General features: G+C 41.8%; 1 non-coding gene across 1 annotated transcript; it reads left to right on the top strand.

The window, feature by feature from the left end:
* Window positions 1-6,202: 6,202 nt before the first annotated feature.
* Window positions 6,203-6,309, top strand: LOC141635645 (small nucleolar RNA R71). The gene has a single exon (XR_012540317.1). It is a non-coding gene; the product is annotated as a small nucleolar RNA R71 (small nucleolar RNA).
* The last annotated feature ends 3,572 nt before the right edge of the window (window positions 6,310-9,881 follow it).

Genomic DNA, 9,881 nt, shown 5'->3' on the forward strand with positions numbered 1-9,881 from the left:
AAATCAGCTAATGTCAGAGAGTAGTTGACATTGAAAAGCCGAAAGGAAATGCAAGGGTTAGTCTTATTTTCCTCAAAAGCAGCGGAATTAAAAGCATAAGACGAAAAGAATTCGAGGGTCAAAGTGTAGTATGTGAACTCAGCCATGTCCACAAGACCCATCATACCTGTCCCATTTAGCAGGGACACAACCGACTCCTAACAGCCTAATTTCTCCAAAGTATCTTTATGGAGAAACCGGGTAGCTGTGACTTTCATTTTCGCAACAAACAGAGAAAATTTAGCTGGCTGAGTAGAAGAGGAAAAGATAACCTGCGGATAGTCAAGTAGACTATCCGTGGTGTCTGCAATCAACAGTGGCGGTCCTCGTGGCCGCTTGGCAGCTCCTTGGCTCGACTGTCCCTCGTACACGTGTTCCTTCCCTTTTGTCATTGTTGTTACTGCAAAAGAATCTTCATTAGCAACAGATATCCCCTAAAAATGTCAATTTACGGAAACCCGAATCAAAATCAGATGTGAAACGCAAATTAGGGTTTCGAGATTTTGGGGAAAACAGTTTTAATCGCCTCCTCGTTGCTAGCTAGTGTCGAAAATCAAGGGGGAAATGGTAGAACAAGCGATTAAAGCATAGAAAAGACAAGAAATCAATCCCAAAAATTAATTTCCCCAAATCGATTTTTCCATCTCAAATGCACATTACTCGAAAATTTCGCATAAAAACGCAGTAAAATCGAAAATAGAGCATGGAAGTCGGATTAGAGACATACCTTGAAGAAACTTGAAGATTAAAGCAAGAAAAATCAAGTGTAAGACTAGATTTCAGGTGAAAATCGCGAAAAGGGGGATGAAATTAGGGTTTGCTTATGATTTTCTGAGTTTGTGAAAGTGAATGAATGAATGAGTGAAAACTTCCCTTTTTAGTTGTATTCTGATCCCGCGGAGTGGTCGATCGACCACTTTACTCGGTCGATCGACGGTCTGTCATTTAACGAAATTTTCGGAGTCTCATGTATTGGTCGATCGACTCATTGACCCAGTCGATCGACTAATATCCCTGCACAGTAGCTTCTGGTTTCTTCACTTCAGTCGATCGACTGACTCGCTTAGTCGATCGACTGCTAGAGCTGGCAATTGGACTTTAATTCGTCAAAATTTATTTTTGCCATCATAATTTCCTGTCTTTCTCTCACAAACATCCAGTAACCCACCTACGCACTTTGCATAAAATAAATTCCTGCAAAAATTATCAAAGGCGCACATATTCCCAAACCAAGGAATTGCAAATGAAAAGGAATTAAAGAATACAAAAGAACTCAAAAATGCAGATTAAATGAAATGACAAAATAAAATTCCTAAATTACAATTAATTACAACCTGGTTGCCTCCCCATTTAGCGCTGGTTTAAGAGGTCCCGCACGACCTTTTTACCTCACTTTGCATCATCCGATAACGGGTCGAAGTATAATACCTCGACTTTCCCAACATATGCATCTGATCCGTGATAATGCTTCACATATTGGCCATTAACCTTGAACCTTTCTCCAGCTGAGGTCTCCAATTCCACTGATCCGAATTTTGTAACTGCTGTGACCGTATAGGGGCCGGTCCACCTGGATTTCAGCTTACCAGAAAATAGACGGATACGAGCATTAAAAAGGAGTACCTTATCGCCAATATGGAATTCGCGCTTGATGATTCTCTTGTCGTGCAGTAACTTTGTTTTCTCCTTGTAGATCCTTGTATTGTCATAGGCCAAAGACCTAAATTCCTCCAAATGATTCAATTTGTGTCATGCGTTTCTCACGAGAGAGGTTAGGATCCAAATTCAAATAACAAATAGCCCACCAGGACTTACGCTCTAACTCAACAGGTAAATGACATGTCTTACCGTAAATCAATCGGTATGGTGACATCCCGATTGGCGTCTTAAACGCAGTTCTATAAGCCCATAAGACATCATCTAACTTAAGACTCCAATCTTTCCTTGATTTAGAAACAACTTTAGCTAAGACTTCTTTCAATTCTCTGTTAGAAACCTCAACCTGACCACTAGTTTGGGGATGATACCCCAAACCTCTACGATGTTGGACACCGAATTTAGTCAATAAAGCACTAAGTTGTTTCTCTTTAAAATGCATTCCCCCATCGCTAATGACAACCCGAGGGACACCAAAACGAGGGAAAATAATCTTTTTAAACAGTTTAATCACGGCCTTTGCATCGCAATAGGGAGTAGCAATAGCTTCCACCCATTTGGATACATAATCTCAACTACGAGGATATATTTATTACCTTGATGCTCGGAAAAGGTTCTTGATAATCAATGCCCCGGACATCGAAAATCTCAACCTCAAGAATGCCTACCGTGGCATCTCATGTCTCTTGAAATATTCCCGATCTTTGACAAGCATCGCACTCAAAGAACAAAATTTCGACAATCTGCATGCAAAGTTGGCCAATAGAAACCAGATTTGAGTACCTTAGCTACAGTCCTGGACGGACCGTGATGACCACCATAAGCAGAAGAGTGGCAAGCCTCTAGGATATCCTTCACCTCCCATTGAGGTACGCATCTCCGGATGAGACCGTCTGCGCATTCCTTGAAAACATAAGGATCATCCCAAAAATATTGTCGAGCATCATAAGCAAACCGCTTCTTCTCACGCCATGAAAGCTCGGGTGGTATCCTACCATCACGAGAAAAGTTAGCAAAATCAAGAAACCACGGAGGTGGATAAGACCACTGAAGTAGTAATAGCTAACAGACTCTCATCAGGAAAAGAATCATTAATAGGTAACGAATCCTCCCTTTCTGGTCACCTGAGACGAGATAGGTGGTCAGCCACCACATTCTCAGCTCCTTTCTTGTCTTTGATCTCCAAATCAAACTCCTGCAAAAGGAGTATCCACCTCAAAAGCCTCGGCTTTGCATCTTTCTTAATAAAGAGAGTCTTCAACGCTGCATGGTCAGTATAAACAATAACCTTAAAACCTAACAAATAACACCGAAATTTGTCAAAGTCAAAAACTACAGCTAGAAACTCCTTCTCAGTGGTAAAATAATTAATTTGAGCCTCATCCAGAGTTCGGCTCACATAATATATGGCATTCAAAGCTTTATTCTTCCGATGTCCCAAAACTGCACCGACCGCATAATCGCTGGCATCACACATGATCTCAAATGGGAGGTCCCAATCAAAGCGGTGAATGATTGGCGCAGAAACTAGGGCCTCCTTTAACCTGTTAAAAGCGGCAAGGCACTCATCAGTAAATTCAAAGACAGCATCCTTAAGGAGCAAATGTGTAAGTGGTTTAGCAATTTTTGAAAAATCCTTAATGAAACGCCGGTAAAAACCAGCGTGACCAAGGAAACTCCTCACTCCCTTAACATTTACGGGAGGAGGTAATTGCTCAATCACCTACACCTTTGCCTTATCAACATGTATACCTTTATCAGAAATCAGATGCCCTAACACAACTCCCTCATTGACCATAAACTGACACTTTTCCCAGTTTAAAACAAGATTAACATCTATACAACGCTGCATGACTTTATCAAGGTTAGCTAAACAACGATCAAAGTCACTACCATAAACTGAGAAATCATCCATGAATACCTCCATAATGTTCTCTATATAATAAAAAAAATCCCCATCATGCACCTTTGAAAGGTAGCAGGGGCATTACACAATCCGAAAGGCATTCTATGATATGCAAAAACACCCTGTGGACAGGTAAAAGTGGTCTTACTCTGATCGTCCGGATGAATAGGGATCTGAAAGAACCCTGAATATCCGTCTAGAAAACAGAAAAATTTTTTAGAAGCAAGTCTTTCAGTCATTTGGTCAACAAAAGGGAGGGGAAAGTGGTCTTTCTTGGTGGCGGCATTCAACTGTCTATAATCAATGCACATCCGCCACCCTGTCACTACTCGAGTTGGTATTAATTCATTTTTCTCATTTTTAACCACGGTAGTCCCTCCTTTCTTCGGGACTACCTGAATCGGGAACTAACCCACATGGAGTTGCCAATCTGTATAAATAATACCCGCATCGAGTAGTTTCATCACCTCGGCCATAACAACTTCCTGCATCTTCGGGTTCAACTTGCGTTGACCACATGCTCGTAAGGCTTGTGGCCTTCCTCCACTCTATCCTGTGCATACAAACATCGGGGCTGATGCCCTTAATGTCATCCAAAGAGTAACCCAAAGCCTTCTGTTTTCTTAAGCACACACATCAAAGCAGACCGGTCATCATTAAGCTTAGAGCTAACAATAGCTGGGTACTGCTCCGTATCATCTAGAAAAACATACTTAAGATTATGAGGAAGTGGCTTACGCTCTGGCACTTTTACCTCTACAGCATAGACAGAATCAGCTTCAATGGTGTAGCAAGTGTTTACCAAGTTCTCGTTGGCTAGGCTCAAGAGCATCTCATCTTCTTCCTCATTGAGCTCGTAGCTCTCCATTGAGGCTACCAAAGCATCTGGCTCCTCAGCATTCTCCACTGTATTACCTGCACACTCATCTAAACGGGTTAGATCAGCTAAGGGATCCTTGGCTAAGGATTCCCTCTAAATACAAGTAACAGCCCTGTCAACAATATCAATGGAATAACACGTGTCCTCATCAGCAGGTTCAGTCGCCTTGTGAGCAAGGCTGAACTCAACGGTGTCATCCCCTACCTCTAAGGTGATGGTTCTGTGTTTGACATCTATTACAGCCCCAGCTGTATGTAAAAACGGTCTACCTAAAATAATAGGTATCTGACTGTCCTCTGCAATGTCCAAAACAACGAAATCGACAGGAATAAAAAACTTACCCACTCGAACGGGTACATCCTCTAGAACTCCTATAGGTCTCTGAGTCGATCTATTTGCCATTTGAACGGTAATATCGGTCACCTTAAGTCTACCAATGTTTAACCTTTCGCAAACAGAATAGGGCATGACGCTGACGCTGGCCCCTAAATCACAAAGGGCCTTTCCAATTTTGTGATTACCTATAGTGCAAGGAATTGAAAAACTACCCGGGTCCTTTAATTTAGGTGGCACATTAATTTGCGAAAGAGCATTACACTCTTCCACAAAAGCAACATTACCATCATCACGAAAATTTCTCTTACGATTTAAAATATCTTTCATAAATTTAGCGTAAGAGGGTAATTGGGTAATTAAATCAGTGAAAGGAACCGTTACCTCGAGATTTTGGACCATCTCCAGAAACTTACCAAACTTACGCTCCACTTAGTAGCCTTCAAACGCTCCGGATACGGGATCGCAACACTGTCGTCGTAGGATCAGTAACCTTGGCTTCCGTGAGGTTTAAAACCCCACAAATCATCAATGAGTGAAGAATCATGCGAACTAGTTGGCGGATTTGCATCCTCGCTCTCGGGATTCCGATCGATCGACCGGTGTGAGTGGTCGATCGACCAACTTGGTGGCGTGAAGCAGTTCTGTTCGAAATTGATTTCGTCGGGTGATTTCGATCGATCGACAAATGTTGGTCGATCGATTGCTTGTGTTGGGTGTGAATAGTTTCGACCCGAAAACTATTTTATCTCGACGCTTGATTGATCGATCGACAATATTGGTCGATCGACGGAAATCTAACAATTGAGCTCGTTTTTGCACCAGAATTTAAACGAGCTTCTTCATCATTTCCCTAGTCTTCCTTTGGATTGTCGTGACTTTCATAAGAGAGGCCACTTCTGAGATTAATGGCATTAATCGTTTCAATCGGCCCTTCACATTTGCTTGAAGAATTAGCAACTTGCTTAGCCTCTATATTCTCCAATTGCTTCACAAAATTCTTTGAGGACTCAATCCCGGCTGCTTCCATATTCGCCACTTGAATCAAAAGGAGTTGGACCATTTCTCTCAACTTCTCGATCTCATTTGAGTTATGAACGGGAATTTCAACTCTCTCCTTAGAAGCTTCAGCCGTCTCGAGCTTCTCGAGACGAGTAGTGATAGAAGTAATGAGTGTCACAACGGTACTCATTTCATCACTTTGCTTTCGTGACTTTCCACGTGAACTTCCAAACTTGGCTCTATGGACTGCCATCTCCTCAATAGTGTTCCAACCTTTATTTTGACCGGTGTTGTTTTGGAACCTACCATTAGCAGTTGCATCCAGGATGACTTTGTAATCATCATATAGAGCATTATATAATACATTGCAAAGGTACCACTGCTGAAAACCATGGTGAGGGACAGCTCGGACCAAACTTTTGAAACGTCCCCATGCTTCGCAAAAACCCTCATCAGCTCCTTGCTGGAAACTTGTGATTTTACTTCTCAAGGCGTCAGTCTTTGAAAGTGGGAAGTACTTCTTGTAGAAGGCTAATGCTAGAGATGTCCAGATCAGTGACTCCGGTTGCTACCCTATCAAGGTAGCGGTACCAATCTCACGTCAATCCTTCAAGGAGTATAAGAACATCAACCCCTTTACTTCATCCCGAGTCACCCCAGGTGGGATAGGTATGGAACAATGATGAGTCTGTGAAATTTTCCATATGCTTCAAGGGGTCCTCATCTGGTAGACCAGCAAACTGATTCCGCTCCACTAAATCGATATAAGAGGAACGAAATTCGAAGTTACCCGTAGTAGGGGTAGGTAACTGGTGCCCCTTTGGAAGATGGTGTTCCTTTGGCTGTAGATTATCATATATTGTAGCCATAATTGCCAAAATGAGAGTACTCAAGTCTTCCTCTCAAAAACCTGTCTTTTAAATGTGCAAAAGCAAAACTAGAAGCAAAGGTAAGCAACGGTCTCAAGGAACCAAAGTTCCTTGAGACAAGAGAAATAAACTAAAAATAAAGCAAACAGAATTACACCGTCTCCCCGGCAATGGCGCCAAAATTTGATACCGTCGTTTTGTATCAAAATTAAATTTATAATTCCAAACTAAAAGTATAGCTAGTGATAGTAAGGGTCGAACCACAGAGATACAAGGTTGATTTTGTTTGCTAATTTTCAGTCTATGAAGGTAACAATTAATTGGGGGGTTTTGAGATTGGTTGACTAATTGTTAAAATGAAATTTCTCAACAAGATAAAGAGAAGAATGGGAACTTCGGTTCACCATGGCAAATGTCAGGTCAGTAAGGTAGCAGAGGTCTTATAATACGGTCTCAGGGAATATAAGCTAGCCTTTCGATCTAAGCTCAAATAACCTTACGGTCTATTGATTCCCTAGAATTTCTCAAAGCTTTCGCTCAGGAGAAATTCCAAATCTAACGATAATTCAAATTACTAATCTTTCAATCTAGTAAAGGGATTTATCAAAAGACAACAAGACCAATACGGAATAATTCATACTACAAAACAATCCTAATTTATGCCATGGCTCACCTAATTCCCAATCAAAGAAATTAGCTACGCATAACTAAAACTAAAACAATTGCTAAATTGATAACAAAGAACAAGATTGACATGATTGAATTTAAATAAAATACAAATCACAAGAGATGAATTTCTGGAATTAAATTGGTAAAACAAGAATTGAAATAACAAGAATTAAAAGATGAAAGGAATTGCATAAAAACTTACTAATTGAATTAAAGAACAAAGTATCGAAATCGAGGTTTTCCGTCAGCAAAGCTAGATCTAAAAACTGAGTTCTTCAATAATGAAAAGCATAACCTAATAATTGCTGCGTTCTACTGATAAAAGATGCCAAAGGTTAATTACAAGTTGGGCTTTTAAAAGTCTAACACGAAGAAATAATTCTCATTTCGAAGATCGTCGATCGATCGGCCAAGTCGCATGGTCGATCGACCGTAAATGCGAGCAATGACTTCTCGCTGATTTCAACGGTCGATCGACTGGTGGGAGTGGTCGATCGACTGGTGATGCTGTGCAGTGGCTCTTTTTGTTCCTTCAAATAAGCTCTTCACTCCTTTGCACGCATCCCAAGGTGGGTGAATCCGAATCTCCTTCTTCTAGGCTTCCTTGAAGTTGCCCCCGGAGGACGAATTAGGCTTGATTTAGCTTACTTCCACTCATTCCTATAATAAATCATAGAAAATGCAAAGTAAACCGTTTCGGGAGAAATAGTAGCTTAAAACTAATAGATACACATGGAAATACGTGCCAAAACCGCAGATAAAGTGTATAGAATATGCACGTATCACACTTCAACCATGACAGAGTTCAAACTGTACATAGTTGAAAACTTACACAAAATTAAGATATGAAATACAGGTCAACAGATTTTGAAGAAAAAGATTAACAGCTTCAAGGAAAACAACTTAACAGGGTTAAGAAAGGAAGCCTGAAAGGCGACCTTTATATTAAATAAAGCCCTTACCCCCTGGGGCAAAGGCACCAAAATATTTATATCCTGTCAGGGATAACCTCCCTGACCAGGACCACCAAAATATCAAATTGTCTTTCCAGGGACATCCCCCCTGGATGGGCCAAAACCAAACAAGAATTATTTAAAAACTACTGCTCCCCCTTGGAAGCAGCATCCCCAGCATCATCCTTAGCCTCTTCATCCTCAGCATCCTATTCCTTAAGAGAGTCAACCTCCTGATCCTCACCAAGATTGTGCAGGTCAGGATACCTAGCAGCAGCAATAGCCATCTCTACTTCAGAGTTCCAATTAGCCCTGGCTTCTATAGGCTCAGACATAGCAACAGGCTTTCCCTTAATAAAGAAATAGAAGGCAGCATCATCTAGCTTGCCTTCTAAATCAACTTTCTCAAGACAAAGCTCCGCATTCCTGTTCAGTGCCTCCTATAGCAACTGCTTGCTGGATCCAGCCTCAAGCTTGGCAGCATCACGTTCAGCCTGCACCCTTTGCAAATCAGCCTTAGCAGCAACTAGATCAGCTTGGGCAAAGGAAAGATCAAACTTCAGCTTATCGCAGTCAGAGCTGAGTATGTTAATTCTAGCCACCAGGAATTAGCCTGATAAGCATTCAGTAGGCATGCTGATGCACCCTGATCAGGAAACTAAAAGGGTTTAGAAGGAGTAAAAACAGAAAAACTAGCAGGGAAAGTAATCAGGAAAGAAGAAAAGAAATAGAGTACCTGTTGCATAGATCCAAAAGCATTGGCCAAAAGCTTGACAGCCTGATACACCGCAGCCACAGCCTTGGTGGAAGTCTCGATGGGATCCCTTGACAGCATTGAAGGAGAGGACGAGGCAGCAAAATTCTGAATTTTCTCCCTGGCAGCATCAAGGTTATCTACCCTGGCTTTCACCTCCCTGATAGGAGCAGTAATATCAGCCTCTTCCTGCTTTCTTTTCTGGGCTGGTGGAGCAGTCTCAACAAGGATAGCATGAGTATCAGTCAAATCAATCGGTTGATCAAGCATTATTCCACTACCAGAGACAGGACCGCCACTGCCTTGTGAACCCTCCTCCTTCACCTTGGCAAGCCTGGCATTCAGGCCAGCTGTGCCAAACCTGACCAGCCTAGTAGATGATCTAGTGGCTATAAAATGAGTGACTGTATCGGCAATACAGTAACTGCTATATCAAAAGAGGAAATAAGCAAACAATCATAAGGAAGGATCTTACTGCCAGAAGTTGAAGCACCAATAGCCTTAGGAGGCCTAGGGACGTTAGCAGGTCCATCGGTTTTCAGGCAGCGGGGAAAACGCTCCACCCTACAGCAGAGTGGCCATGTTCTCTCCATCAAAGAGATGGCCAGGAAAGCAGATACCCTTTCAGAAGGATAATCAAAATGGGACTCCCAATCGTCCACTACAAGAAAGGTACACCTTCTTTGAATTATTTATTTTTCTACTAATAAACTTTAGTGCGGGAAGAGAAAATGTTTCGGGTTACTTACCAGCAAGGCGGGCGTCAAAGTTAAGATATGCCAGGTCAGGCCCAATCGAGTTGGTCCTCACGAACATATAG

This window comes from Silene latifolia, chromosome Y, assembly GCF_048544455.1.
Source record: "Silene latifolia isolate original U9 population chromosome Y, ASM4854445v1, whole genome shotgun sequence".
NCBI classification, from domain to species: Eukaryota; Viridiplantae; Streptophyta; class Magnoliopsida; order Caryophyllales; family Caryophyllaceae; genus Silene; species Silene latifolia.